This window comes from Balaenoptera musculus, chromosome 7 (genome assembly GCF_009873245.2).
Source record: "Balaenoptera musculus isolate JJ_BM4_2016_0621 chromosome 7, mBalMus1.pri.v3, whole genome shotgun sequence".
Classification (NCBI taxonomy): Eukaryota; Metazoa; Chordata; class Mammalia; order Artiodactyla; family Balaenopteridae; genus Balaenoptera; species Balaenoptera musculus.
This window is the reverse complement of record NC_045791.1, coordinates 66,505,040-66,521,187: the sequence shown is the minus strand read 5'-3', so window position 1 is coordinate 66,521,187 and position 16,148 is coordinate 66,505,040. Positions and strand designations below refer to the sequence as shown.

Sequence of the window (16,148 nt, the reverse complement as noted above, 5' to 3'; positions counted from 1 at the left end):
ATTTACAAAATAATTTTACAAAGTAATCAAAACTTTTTGATTTACATAAAAAAATTTGATTACAGAGATTGCTTTTAACATAAGCTTTCTTAATACTTTTGGGTTTTCATGTAAGGATCCCTAGTGCCTTCATGAAAATCCTTGACAATAATTCAGAAATTATTTTTGGAAGTAGCAAATTCATGATCTATAAGAACAAGTTTAATAAAAGCCTCTCAAATCACAATATAAATTAATGGAGATAAAAAATTTGCAAATGCAAATTTGATATTTTTGAAGTTCTAAAGTCCAAATAATACTGTGTAAATGCAAAGCAAGGTAAACAAGATTATAGCTATATCTTGCCTTCGACCTTATTTTGAGTCTGAAAAAATGATGTAAACCATGTTTATATACATTAACTCAGTTTAGCAGTGGGTGAATCTCACCTGTTAGTAATACCCCATGTTTAAGGAGAGTTAAATCTCATTACTGACATGGTCTAGCCTCTGGCTTCCTCTTTGACAAGATCTGTGTCACTCTTTCCCCCTCATTCACTCCAGTTTGATCACGTTGGCTCTCTTTATGTACTTTGAACTAGCCATGTCATTTCCTTCTCAGAACCATTGACCAAGCCACCATTTCTTCTGGGAACAACCTTTCACCTGAACATTTCAGGGCATCCACCTCTCCCTAGTGCTAAGATCTTGAACAACAGGGACCATCCTCCATGTTCGTGCTCCTTAAAATCCTCATTCTTAAGAAATAAGGTCCAAGAACAAAGTTCCTGATTACTTTCAGGTCAGCATGGTGGCAACCTAAATGTGCCTGAAACAACGCCTCCCAACTTCCCATTAAAATGAGACATTTAAAATACATATGTTTGTGATTTAAAAAAAAACACTAGCATATAACTTTAAGTTATGTAAAATCCCACTATCCACTAATAATACCAAATTCACAGGAATGTTCTCTTGTCATCCAGGGTCCTATGATGATACACCAGCCACTTGTGCTACCACCTGTCAAAACTATGGATGGCCCTACCTTCAGGTATTGAGTATGCATATATTACAAAAGAACATTCATGACTTGATGAAAGTAACATGCTGAATTTCCAATGAAATTGAGGATAATATGAACATGTTAACAATCATAAGAAAGATTTCACAGAATGATACATAACATAACTCCAAATAACTTCTGAATCAAGGAAAACTTTGAAAGGCAATCTAACAAAATACAGATTTAGGGACATCTGTCAGACTTACAAAGTCATTTCCTTGGGAACTTTGGGTATGAACTTATCCCCCATGTCTTTTTTCCCTTGGCCAGAGGACTAGGAATGTTAAATTAATATGAACAGTTCTTATAAGATTTATTAATATTAACAGTTTGGTAGTATTAGCCACAAACATCACACAAACACACACACACAAACACACACACGTATATAATGTCTATGGCTAATCTTATTTTAACTATAACTATGTATATGTTTCTATATATACATATATAAAAAACAAATTATGTTTCCTGTATAAAATAATAGGGCTAGGTTGCTCTTTTGAACTAAATTCCTTTCCTCTGTAGAGTTCTTTGTTTTCTGATCCACATAATCACTATTGTATTCTTATAAATGTCTGTAAACCTTTCCCATAATTGGAACGTAAAAAGATATAATTTATAAATAAGGGAACAGGAAGATGGGGGTTAGCTGAATTAAAGATTTAAGTTGCTCTAGATACTATTTTTAGAACTCCCTGGCAAAGCAGTTTCAATTTCAATACTGGGCATTAATTTCAAGCTTCAGGGGCATTGGTGCCTCCAAAAAGATTACTGTTGCAGACAAATGTGTCTTATTTATATTTAGTATTATAGTTCCATATCAGATAAGATATTATGTGATTATTATTACACCTCACATCCTCCTTCCTGAAAAAATTAAAGTAGCTTTCCTGTCCTCACTTATTTTTAGACTGCAAAGTATTTAACAATTCAATCATGCATCATCCCAATAAACTATAATAGCATTAATGAAAAATAAAGGCTACTGAATTATTTTATTTTAAATTCGAAGCTGAGTGACATAGTTCCTTCTTCTGATTTTAAGTTCCCAAGTCATTCTGCTGGACCCAAAAATAGACCCTCTATAATTATTCTTTGTCCCACAGCATGTCTTTGGGAACTCATCATTGTTGTTCTATCCTTTTATGTGTCAGCTTCCTTTGCACATTGCATCTCATATGACTCACTGTTCCTTAGAGCATGGTTTGAATGCTCAAAATGCCTACTTATATCTGACAGCTGGATTTTTCTTCCTGAACTTTTTTATGTGAAGTGGTGCCAGATCAATTTTTAAAGCCCCAATTTTGCTTATTGAAGACATATAAGAAAGAGCAGAAAATGGAAGAAGATTCACTTACTAGGCAAAAACTGATTTTGACTTCCAGTATCTGTTAGTACCAGTCATCTTCATATGGAAATTAAGAGGATTATCCATTTTTTATTCTAAGTGTCTTTCCACCTTATAAATTCTAACATATATTGGATAGTTTGAAGGAGATAAATTGGAAGTGGCTGGAAAATGAAAGGTCCAAATTTAAGCTGCATTCTCTTTGTTAAATTGATCTCTGACTTGCAGAGTATTGGTAAGATTTTTTGTGAGACACTAATAGGCCTAATGGTCATTTTTAAAATTTTATTTCTAACAAATAGAGTTTAAGGTGGATATATATTTAAATTCTAGCAAGAAAGAGGTTGAAAAAATGATCTCTGGAGAGATTAAAAAATATAACTGAGAACCAGGACTGCTGTTTGCTATCATATTAATTTGACTCACATGTGGTTTAATTTTAACCTAATAAAAGAAGCACAGAAATGAGACTTAGGAAAGAGAACTCCTAGTCTTAGCTCATCTACCTCTACTGTGGGATATGAGGCACATCACTAAACTCTCCTGAACTCCCACCTTCCAAATCTGTAAAATAAGCAGGTTATACTGTGAGACCTTCAGGTCTATTCCAGCTCTGAGATTCTGGATCCTCTGACTGTAACGACTCTGAATTAAAGACAGGAGCTGGAAATAAAATATCATCTGAAGTTCTTTGTAACAAATAATGTGATTTGTAATAGCTCAATTCCTCTAACTTTGAATATTTTTGCGTTGCTTTATTTACATAATCATTCAGTAGACTCTGAAATTTGACAAATGGGTAAGAGGTGAGAAAGAGGAAGAAACAAGGAGAATATCTCTGGCTAGACTGAATTTTGGCAATAGAAGGATCCATTTCTATTTATCACTAAAGTATTATATTCTTACTGAAAATTCTCTTTGACTCCAATATAGTAAAAATATTAACTTTTAAATTTATAATAATTTAAAGGTCCATTTTTACATTTAAATCTTAAACCAACTGAAACTGAATCTCAGATATAAACTTTTTCCCAAAATTGATGGACGGTTGTAGCAACACTTTTTATTAAATAATTCATCCTTTCTATTACTGATTTGAAACATAACTAAATTGTTCTATCTACTAAATTATATTAACAAAATTATTTTGGATTCTAGAGTCCATTTGTCTTATTGTTGTTTGTTATTTGTTTAGCTGACATTTAAAATTATTTATTATCTTGACTGCATTACATTTACACATTATTTGGGGAAAAATTAAGCATCTTTATACATTTTAGTTTTGTGCCTATTAATACAGATGTCTCTTTATTTATTAAAAGTCATTTTATGTCCATAAGATAATTATATATTTTCTTCAGAATGGCTCTCCATGCAGGAGAAGTACCTGTTTCTTAAAGATCAGAGAAGACTTTTACACAGAGCAAGATGAAAGTTTTCTCAGCAAATAATATGAATAGTTCAGAGAATCAGGAGTGAGTCCGGTTGGTTAGAACAGCAAGAACTAAATTAAGGTAAATTTGGAAACTAAAAAGTATTCGTATTCCACTAAACTAAAACTTAAATTCCAGGACTTTCACTCAAATAAGACCCTTTCAAGACCCTGCATTTAAATTTGTGTTTATGATTTGGTGCTGTTTTTTTAAAAAGAGGAATCCTATAAGCGTGTTAGTTTTCTCTAATCCAAGACCATAGCATATAAGTCCCCAAGTTGTCAGTGCTTTGGTTCCTACATCTCATCTGGTAAGGCAGTAAGGGTACCTAAGGAGCAAGGGGGCCACGGGTGTGTAATAAGAGATACTGGCCACTGAGGGCTGGTCTAGTGTGCAGCACATCTCTCCTTCTAGCTAAGCTTTTGACTTAGGCATGTCACATAAATAGACTGGAGTTCGGCTGCCCCATCCGTAAAATAGGAGATTAAACTAAATCTGAGAAAAAGAAAAAAAAAACAAACAGAAAGTTGCTCTAAATAAATTCTAAGATCCTCCTTAATTCTAACTCTTCCCAAGCACTGTGGCTCATGGTTTTATCTCTATCTCCAAAGGGTACATTTTACATTCTGTCTTTTGTCCTTTAATTTGGCATGTCCGTCTTTCTTGTCCCCAAGCTACAATAAAGAAGCATCTGTAAAGAGCTATTTTAAACCTCTTTGTAGTACACCTTTTAGTGCCTGTAAACTCAATAAGTACATTTACAAATTATATTAAAATGCTCCCCGGAAATTATACCTTTACTGTTTAAACTATGTTTATAGATCAACTTCATGCATGATTGTCTTACCGTCCCTTGAAAAATTTATAGCACACTATCTTATTGCTCAGAGTTCAAAACAGGTAAACTAAGAGATATCATTATTCTAGAAGGCATAATTAATGACCTGTTACAAAAAGTAGGTATAAAAATATATAACATATATATAACATATATATATATATTTTTAAAACTAGGAATCCTTTTGGATTTTTTAAAAAATTATTTTTATCTTTTATTTTTAAACAATTTTAAAGGTTACACTCCATTTACTTATATTTTTAAATGTAATTCTTTAAAGCGTCAAAAGATGCAATATTCTAACAGTTAGAATGTCCAAAAAATACCTATTCTCATCTTTCTGTGTAATGAGCCATGTTTCCAATAAAAATCATTCAAAAAATTATGGATTCAACAAAATGAGTTCAGCACAACTGATGAGGAACATTTGCTATATATACCTGTCATTTATGTTAACTTACATATCTCACATGCAAAATAAAGCATGAACCTAAGTATAACACACCACCTCAATAATTCAGTATTGTTATTGATCCAGTGACTTGGGGTTCTCATTTTCAGTGCCAAAAAAGTCTACTAATATTCTTTCGAATCTCTAAGAGATTTCCGTATTATTATGCATCCTATAAATGGTGGTATTCTTTACAAATACACTTCTCTGAAACCACCTTGCTAACTTACATTTAATCAGACTGTCTTTTAGTGCATAAAGTTGTTCTACTTTGCATTGGTCCCTGAAATAGTCCTTTCTTTGACATCTATAAGAAATTCCATACACTAAATTGTTTTTGAGCATAGTAGACTTCACTGCAGATTTTCATATGAAAGATTCAGGAGAGATTCACAGATTAGCAATGCAAACAATTTCAAATCAAGTGGTAAACATCACCATTTTAAAAAGGTCACTTGGAGAGTGGTATGGACATATATACACTACCAAATGTAAAATAGATAGCTAGTGGGAAGCAGCCTCATAGCACAGGGAGATCAGCTCGGTGCTTTGTGACCACCTAGAGGGGTGGGATAGGGAGGGTGGGAGGGAGATGCAAGAAGGAGGAGATATGGGGATATAGGTTTATGTATAGCTGATTCACTTTGTTATACAGCAGAAACTAACACACCATTGTAAAGCAATTGTACTCCAATACAGATGTTAAAAAAATAAAAATAAAAAGGTCACTTGGTTCTTCCAATATCTTATCTATTTCCAGCCTCTTTCCATCTTTCTGGATCCACTCTCTTCCTCTTTATCATTCATTTTCCTTCCTCGTTTTTAGGAGTGAAAATAATACATTTTCTAATCTTGATTCATGAAGAGGAGATTTTTGCTTCTTATATTTGAGCAACTGCTAACATTTATGGCCATGTGGCTGTTCTATCCCATGTTATTTTTGATGTATTCTAAAAATATATATATAATTCCTTCTATAAGAAGAATTCTGGTGTCAATTTTAATGATAATTATTTAATAAGTTATGGTAACAATTTGTTAATAATGACAATTATTTAATATTTAATTTAATAAGTAAAAATAAGTTGTCATTGAAGTTTAATGGGAACCATGTTATACGTAGTATAGACACTATAAACTTTCATACATTTATTTACTTATCATTTGTTCCTTTTCACATTTGCTTTACATTAAATTACAATTTGTCTGATTCATTTTTCTGACTACAGTGCCCAGCATAATAGTTCTCAAATGCAATGCATTTTTATTTTTGGTAGAATTGAATTTCTTCATTTAATATGTCTTACACTTTAGACCAGTGATCTACAAACTGGGGTATGCATACCCCCAAGGAGTAGGCAGAAACAGCTTGTTTTACAGAAATCGATTTCCAGATTCTTAACCTTCATTTGAACTCCATCCTAGAACTGATCTGCCACAGAAAATTACTAAGGTCTAAGCTTCAGGCCAGTTCTCCCTTCTTACTTTTTCTTTCATAGTGTTCCTTTTACTTCTTTACACACACACACATACACACATGCACTATTTCGTCTTTCTGAGTCTTACTACAAAGCATTTCTGCAGGATGTAACAATCTCCTAGGCCAGAAACTAGGGGACAGGGATAATGGACACACTGATGTTTGCCAAGTCTTCTTAAAAAGGACACATGACTTTCCTACTTTCTTCATCTCATTAATGATGTATTTCTAATAAAATTTTACTTTATGTGTTTAAAAATTATGTATCAAAAGTTATAATAAATTTATTATGTTTTCACCTAGAGTATAAACTCTAGAGCCAAACTGGTTCAAATCCTGAATCAAACAATTTTTTAAATTATCTGGTGAAGTTAATAAACGTACTTGTGCCTCAATTTCCTCAAAGGTAAACCTGGGATAAACAGTACCTACTTTATATATTTTAATAATGTGATCATAAAGTCTGAAAAGGTAAATATTATTTTTTCATGTATTATAATATAAAGTAGCATATCATCTATTACGTATCATTGGTGTTTCCAGACTTGGTGGCCACTCTGTACATGAACTGATAGAAGTAGAGGCAGAAGTATTTAGTGCTTAGGTCATGGCTTAGAATTGAGTAAGCCTTCCAAAAGTTTTAGCTACTATTATCATCATTGTTATTAGTATTATTATTTCTAACAAAAATTGTAATGGTAATGCAATTGGGAAGGATTTTTAAAACATTCATTTAGATAGGATTTTATTTTAATGAAATTTCAACCTAGGTATACATATTTTGTTGCGTAAAAGATTTTGAGCAGAGAAGACTTCATTGAAAATTTTCCTAGGAAAAGATTAGGAGAGGTTTGCATAGTAGCCATGCAAACACTTCAAAGGAAAAGGAAGATATTGCAACATTATAGTTTTTAAGTGTCACCTGCTCGCTCCGTGATCTATTTCTACATCCCTCCATCTTTCCTGCTCCACTCTGTCTTTACTCCTTCTATTTCTGTATTATGCTTTTTCCTGGCTCTCTTTCAATGTGGTCATTTAAAAGAATTTGAAAAATAAAAATATATTTCAATAGAATAAAATTCTATCAGGGAAAGATGGATAGTGGAGTAGAATATGATGTCAATGAGATTAAGAAATGAAGTAAAATTTCCAACTGTCAAGAAGAGAACATTCATTTCTCTACAAATGATTGTGTAGGTATTAAATTGTTGTTGCATTTACATTTCATTGAAAAAGAATATTATAACAGTCATAGTTTAAAATGTCATCATTTAAAATGTGCCCAAAATTATGTTTTGCAAATGACCTAGTAACTTAAATGGGTGAAGTTTTTTAAAAATTATTTTATAAGTAGTGTCAACAGAAAAGTTAGAACACTGCACTAGACTGGCATGTTTAATTCACCTTTGCATTCCCTCTTCCATGAAAAGTACCCTTAAAATAAGTTTATTAATAAATATGAATATAGCATTTTTATCATGAAAATAGGATGAGTTATAATATCATACCTTTCCTTGTACCATGGATTTGTAACCAAAACAACTAACTTTATGTTCTTGACTTACTTACAGGAGGATGTATTGGATCTGGGATAAGGTGACTAGGTACTACACATACCACATGGAAGTGAGCTCTTGCTGTTATTAGTGTGAAGATAAATATAAGGCTTTGCAAGCAGTGGGTTGGAAGGTACCATAAGGGCTTCTCTTTTGCTGTTAAGGATAATAAATTATAAGGAGGTTAAGAAAGGTCCTTTGCAACTGGAGCTTATAGCTCTATGTGTAATAATTTATATTTGTAACTTATGATTAACAAATAACTTACTTTTATTTTTTGATAATGAAGTTTTATTTTTGATAATGAAGAACATTATAACTTGCAAAAACATAAGAGGTTGTCATTAGATGTGGGAAAACTCCACAGTTTTTTTCCAAGATGCACTGACCCATATAAAAAGCAATCAGTTGAACAAAGAGTACCCATCTTGAAAGGGTTTTTTATCATATTTGAAAAGCTTGTTTAATGGGATAGACCCATACTTATGATTAAGAATCAGACCCCTCAGCCAAATCTCAGTCAGAGTCCATTAGACTCCAGACTAATTCTAACAGTCATTAGGGTGTGGATTTCCCCTCTGTAGGAAAACCGTGCATTAAAAAAAAAAAAAAAAAGCACCTCTCTCCCCCCACAGAAAACCTTGTCTGTTTCACTTAGATATTTTATTATTGTTTCATTTGTCTTTCACCCTATCTCCCAGCCCTTCGTTAAGCTTCCTTTCAAAGCAAATTTTTTATCTTTCTATGGAATAGATCAATTTTGACAAAATTTTCCCTCTTCCCCAATTATGCAGACCCTAACATGAACACAACAAAGTGAAATTATCAATCAGCCTATGCCACAATTCATTCATACATGTCAGGGTCATAATATTGCTATTTTTAACTTTGAGCCAGTTGTTCCTAAACTGCCCATATTTATAACGTTCCTAGATTATCTAACTTTCTGTCTATGTTAATCCATCAGTCACAGTATACTTATAAATGGCCAGATGGGCAAGCCTTTCCACTTTTTGGCTTATTCCATTAATGTATAGAGTCTTGCTAATATATTTAATGATATTTATACATCTACTAGTTATTGAAAATAAATGAAAACACATTTACATTTAATGACTCCTGTTTAAGTGAGCACATTTCTACCTAAAGTAGCGGAGAAATGCCTAGGACCTTGGAAGAATAAAGGGTGTGGCATACAAGGAAAACAGTCATTTACTGTATTTTACAGGAAGTTCCTGCTGTGACTAAAAGTTCTTTGCTCTCTCAGACTGCTGTAGATATAAGACAAAGAGAAACGGAACACAGATAATTATAGCTTTTAATATGCTGAATGTAAAGCATGTCTACCAATGAGAAACAGACCCTGGATTTAAAGGAAACGAATGCTATGATTCAATGAGCCTGGCAAATATACCTGGCAACAATAACACAAGACAGATGCACTATTACTGTTTTAGGTTGTTTTACAGAAACCAAAACCTCCAGATGAAAGTTCAACACTTCTCTGTCAAATGTTTTGTCTGCATGACACCAAATATCACCTTAAGTAAGAGAAATTTGAGTAACCAGTAACTGTCAACTGCCAATGGTAAAAATTACCTCATTGGGCATATCCACATCTTTTAAATAAAATTTGGCTATTGTTAATTAGGCTTCAAGCAAGAGACCTCCTATCTATAAAGAAAAAATTATGGCCATGCTGAATTTATTATTTTTTATTATCTCACACATAGAGTAAACTTGTTTTTCACATTTACTATATAATTAGTAACAAACTCTAACTTCAAATCATTTGGGATTCCATTTTATAGAGTGGGCTAATTTTAGTTACATATTTCCTGAAAGAGTTTATTATTCAGTATTTACTCTCAATTTTTTCCAAAGCCTTTGGACATTTAATAAGGGATCCAGAAAACAGTGCTGTGACACAAAGATTGCCATATCACTGGAAACATTAATGCATGCATACACATAAAATCACAAAATACTTTGGAATGAATTTTACTATCATAAGAGTGAGTTTTCTGAATCATAACAGACCTTAGAATTCATCTTTCAGCCAAATCATAAACATATACCTCAACAATATCCTATTAAGATAGTTTCTGTGTTTTCTTTACTGGGGGAAAACGACATTGAATGCTTTTATAAATTCTCAGATTCTACTTGGTATTTCATAGAATATTTGGTGGAAATTATATATGAATACACACAAACATACATACATACATACGTGTAACTTGAAACACATTAGCTGAAATTCAAATGCATTCTGAGAAAAAATACATGCAATGAAAATAAAGAGAAAGAGGTGTGTTTGTTCACAAAGATATATTAAATTAAAAAGAATAAGGCTATATTTTTGGTTCACACTTTGTAGTGGCTGGTTTGGAAAGGTATATCTTTGTAGCCAGAACAATTCTATTATACTCTATTCTTAATGTCTATTAGTCTCTATTATTGTCTTTGAAGGTTAACTACGTCTTTAAAAATTTTTAGTAGTGAACAGGGAGGAGTTATTTTTTCTCTTACGAGTCCCACCTAAATACTGTAATGTAAATTGTAATTTCTATTCTCTCTATTACAGCTCTATTGCTTGGAAGTCTTTGGTGCCATTTCCAGGCACAGAGCTTTAAAAAACCGTATATTCAATCTTCTAATACATTAGCTTTATAGCTTTGTAGGACTAGATGGATCCTTACAGTTTTTTGAGACAACCCCACATTTTTGAAATGAAAAACTGAGAAGCAGGTAAATAAAAAGACTGATTAAAAGAAACAAAATAGTAATCTGGTGTCACCAACAGAATTAGTATCCATTTTACTTCAGTACACTTATACTGACTATTCTATAAAATGCCCACAAACTACCTAATCATGTCCCTTAAAAGTTATCTATAAGCAACACTCCACTCTTCACACAAAGTTAATTTCCCCCCATATTCTTCTGGACATTTTCTTATATGTTTCCCTTGGAACTTAACAAAGCATTCTCTGATATTGACTCTAAGATCATCACTGTTATTGACAGATTTGATAAGTCTTCCTTCATGATGCCCTAAAACAAATTGTCACGTACAGTTAAATCTGGACTTCAAAAAACTACCCCATTTTTGGATTCATGTCCTATCCATTGTCCATTGAATTGTCAAGTTATTTTCTAACTGGGATCACATAATATGCTGATGTATCTTAAATTTCAGGTAGTTGTTGCCACAGAATCTCTCATGCAGTTTCAGTTCAAACCCTGATCAAATAAGCAGTGTTATTGATATTTCTATTTTTAAAAATTTAGCCCTATCAAATAACTTTCTGAAATTGCTCTCCATATCCTGACATGATAAGGGTACCACTCAGTTAACAGAGGGCATTCACATGTGCTTAGAGACTTTGTAACCACTCTGTCTATATGAGGTCTCTCTCAACTGCCATTTTATTTTATTTTTCTCTCTTTATGTAGCAAATTGGACCTATTTAGCCCCAGGGCCTTAAGAAATTATTATGCAATAAGTATTTATGTTGAAAAAGGGTTGAAAAAATACATACTGTATTACACAAGATAAAGCTGGACTTGTTAGCAGGAGCATCAAGCTGAATTCAAACACCGGTGAAGTAGACAAAAACAAAGATTAAGCATGCACTGTTCACTAAATGTAACTCTTTTGAGTCATTGGTTTTTAAATCTGCCTGAACCCATATGTAAATACATTAGTCTAAAAATACTAATTTACAACTGAAATCTCAGTAATAAAGATCACTTGATCACTTGTGGGTATAGTTAGGTGTTCATACTTTATCTTGAGGATGTTATTAGCTCATTTCACAGGATTTTGCATATGTGGTATAAATTCCCAGAGACCGCATAGAGTACCCAAAGGGATTTGAGTTAGGAGACATGTTTCTAGTCTCTCCTCTGCCTCAGACCTGTTGCGTGAATGTGATCATGACACTTCACTTCTTTGGTATTTTGTCCTCAGCTATAAAGTAAATTTTTGTACCAAATTGATTTTATTTATGTTGTGAAAAAGTGATATTTAAACAATAATAAACATGCAACACATATACTTCCAAAAGTCATGTTGTATACTGTTTTTCTAATTCTGAAAAAGAGATCCCTTCTGGAGTCAGAAAGATCTCGAGTCTTATGTGATTGCTCATAGAATGAGTAATTTCAAGGTAGAAATTACATAACATTATTTAATATGGTCCATTTTTCCCTAAAGTATACTTTAATGCTCTTAATATAAGCAAAGAAACAAAGTTGAATGTAAAAGAATGGTGAGGTTTATTCATTTTAATATCCTTCCTCTAGGATCTAGCATGATGGTGGGCACATAGTAAGGGATTACTCCATAAACATTGGTCTTTCAGTGATGATTTTGCTCTGTGGGAGAACATGTGCTTCACATAAGCTTTAAAATATTGCTGATAAATATCTGCATAGCCAGTGACGATTTGGGGGAGTGAAATACATCAGGGTCCAGAGAAAGTTCTGGTTAAGAGTATATGTTTAGAAGTCAGAGTCACAGTCTGGAGTCCTAGCTGTTCACTTCATAAGTGAGATGACTTTGAGTTTCCTTATTCGGAAAAATAAAAGAGAGAGTGTAATAGTTTGTTACTCTTAGAATTAAATATGGTAGCATGCTTACAGTGGCTGGGACAGTGCTTATCACACAGTAAACACTCAGTAAATGGTAGCTATTACTATTTAAATTATCCTATAATTCTGATTTCAATTGTTGCAAATAACACCAAATTAAGACTTGATTTATAATGATTTATTTCCTACTATCTACTTTTGATCTTTTGCTGATAGATTTCTGAAGGCTACCTCAAGGAATTTCTGACAATTTCTGCTCTCCCTTTATTAGTTAGTGGAACTAGGATGGGATGCTTAGTCCAAATACCCCTCCTTTTCCCCATTTCTTCCTTTTCTCATACCAGCATCTATATGCTTGAAATAATATGCAGGGAACTTTGAATGTTGCTGAAGAAAGAAAGAGGGGGTTGTTTTGTTTTGTTTTATGGGACCTAACCTACGATGATGAGGACATAAAACTCAGAGGGTGGCATGGCACCTATGCTTTACTGGGCATGAATTGGGTGGAGCTGCTAGGGAACTAAAGATGAAGGAAACGTTTTCATGAGAGTATTAGTAAAACTCTGGATAGAGCCCACGTGTCAACACAGCAGAGGGTAAAATTAAAGACCATTTTCTACCAGTTCTGCACAGAACACAACAGGTCTCTGGACCCAAGAGTTGAAGGCTTTGAGAGCATCAGGAGATAGTGCCTTTGTGCCATCATTTTCAGGATGAAGCAGTAAGAAATATCAAGAGTAAAGTCACTTCCAGTGATTCTAAGGACACAGGGCATAGAAAAAAGAGGTCAGAGTTCTAGACAAAGTACGGTGTGTGTTGGCCCTACGAAAGAGACTGGACTATGAAGAATTTCCTTAGATATTTCAAGAGTTATGTGGGACTTTGCAGGATGCTGGAAGTCGCACGTTCTAAGGCAAACAAAATTGTTCTAAGGCAGACAAAATTAGAAATTTGGGGGTTATTGATGATACGACTTGGTATCCAGAGGCTTCTGTAGTCTAACAAGATTTCAGTCACAAGAATAATTATGGAAAAGTTTATTTAGATATAATTAAGATAAATATTTAACTAGTATGGAGCCAAGAGTAGATTTCAAAGTGTTTGAATTTATGAAAATTGTAAGTGAACTATGGGATTACCCAGCTGATTTAAGGTACCTTGGGCTTTTACATGAGTCACCTGGCAATAAGGAGGTATGTGATATTTCCTAGCAAAGTTATTTTCAGATGGGAAAAAATGAATATAGCTACTTCCACATGGGAGGTCCTGCTACTGATCTATGTAACCCTAAGGATTAATCTATTCATGGCTTAGATAGTTCTACCTAAGAAAGGTAACATGTAAATCTTGTAAGTCAGCATTCACAGATACCCTCCCTCTAGTGTGTTCAGAGGAAATTCTCAAATGGCTTTGAAACCCTTAATCCTTTCTCAAAACCCATGCAAAGCATTCAATATTCTGATATCTTAAGTCTACTTAAAATAAACTTCTAGACATGTATTGTTACTGTATTTATGTGTAAATAATCTGAGAGTGGATACTAGAGATTGTCTTTCTTTCATCTTCCTTTCTGAACACTAGCCTTTCCCCACACCTCCACTCTCTTGTATCACTTACACATATATTTCAAAATTCTTCTTTCTTTTTACTCAAGATACTACTCAAACATATGTACTCCTGAAATGTAAACTCACGTTATCTCCTGCCAAGTTCAGATTCCAAATTAAGTTGCCTGAGGCCCTTAATGATTTGGTTTCCTCTAGCCAGTATTTGACAAGAATTCATATCTGCTTTCAATGTATCCTTTTAATAGATTTTAAAAAATTTTTTAGCCTGCCCTGAGCTTTATTTGTGGCTGTAGGCAAATAGGTGAAACTTGGCAAAGAATCATGCTCTACAATGATCTTCACCATAGGAACAGCTGCCTCTCCCTATTGGTCCAATTCTTTCCTTTTAAAAAATTTCAAAAGAAGAGATATAATTATGACCATTAGCCTATTTGAGCTGTACCTTCAACCAGTTTCATTGCAAAGTCATTTCTATACTTTGAAAAAACAGTGGTTCATTAAAGAACAGATTTTTCCAAGATATGCATTATGAACAGTGAAATGCATTATAAACTCATGAAAGAAATTTCATCTCTTCCAGAATTAGTTCACTAAATGATTCTTTTAATTAGACTGGTTCTTGACACAAAAGACAGAAACTTTTCTCTTAAATTCATCTGGCAAAGATACAATCTTTTAAACACATGAAGTATCAGCAGATTTAATTAACTTCAAGCACTATATGAAAATGACTTTTAATGCTCTTACTATGAAGGCTCTTTTAGAAATGTTAGTATCTATTTCATTTTATAGATTTTAGAGTAATTTCTATCAGGAATGTATAGTTCAGTGTGACAGTGGCAACTGAAGGTTCAATGATTATTAGGGCAAACAGAGGTTAAGTTGGCATATGAGCCAGCCTCTGCTTCCATAAAGATTAGCATGTGGCTCCTGAACTAATAGTTATTAATCATAGCATTTTTTAAACTGCTATGTTTAATGGCTTAATATTATGCTATTTATCTTCATAATGCCTTCAGGCAGATAGCATAGATCCTTTAGTGGTAGATTTATACCTCTAGTTAAAATAATCTAAGGAAGGCCTTTTTAATGTATTTTAATTTAACCTCACATACAGTAAATATTTTCTTTAAATAATAGCTCTTTAGCAAAGGAAAATATATTTCTTTGTTTTAATTTTGAATATATGAAATGGTATATTTATCAACAAGAAAGTGTTTAAAATTAGATAATTTTTAAATTACCTTTATGAAATTCTGGGAAATTTTTCTTCAGGTTTTATTTAGACTCTAGCTCTGAGAACTAACTCAACCCAACTGTATTAGTCTGTTAGGGCTACCCTAAGAAAATCACAGACTGGGAGCCTTGAGAAACAAATTAATTTTCTCACAGTTCTGGATGCTGGAAGTTCAATACCTAGGTGTTGACATGTTTGGTTTCTCTTGAGACTCTCTTATTGGCTTGCAGAGGTCCACCTTCTCATTATGTCCACATATGGCCTTTTCTCCGTATGTGAGCATCCGTGGTGTCTCTTTCTCTTTTCATAAGGACATCAGTCCTATCAGATTAGGGAGCTACACTTATGACCTCATTTAACCTTAATAACCTCCTTAAAGGCCCCATCTCCAAATACAGTCACATTGGGGGTTATATCTTCAACAAAATAAGTTTGGAGAGGGGGGACAATTTACTCCATAATGCCAAGAATTTCTAAGAAATTTTTCAAAGAAAATGGAATTGAAATCCGTAAGAGTTATTGGAAATTTTTAAATTAATCCCAAGTAATAACTGGGTTTATTCCCTAAGTAAAAAACTAAGCATCCTGTTG

The 16,148-nt window shown here is 33.1% G+C and overlaps 1 protein-coding gene across 8 annotated transcripts in view; it reads left to right on the top strand.

The window, feature by feature from the left end:
* The window catches only part of CALCRL (calcitonin receptor like receptor), a 103,680-nt gene that overhangs the window by 17,730 nt on the left and 69,802 nt on the right, over positions 1–16,148 (top strand). For 3 of the 8 annotated variants that reach the window (XM_036858405.1, XM_036858402.1, XM_036858401.1), the window contains exon 2: positions 965–1,032. The exons of the other annotated variants lie outside the window; for them this stretch is intronic. The gene's annotated coding sequence lies outside the window, so the exon portion shown is untranslated. The remainder of the gene's footprint in view (positions 1–964; positions 1,033–16,148) is intronic. 8 annotated transcript variants of the gene reach the window in all.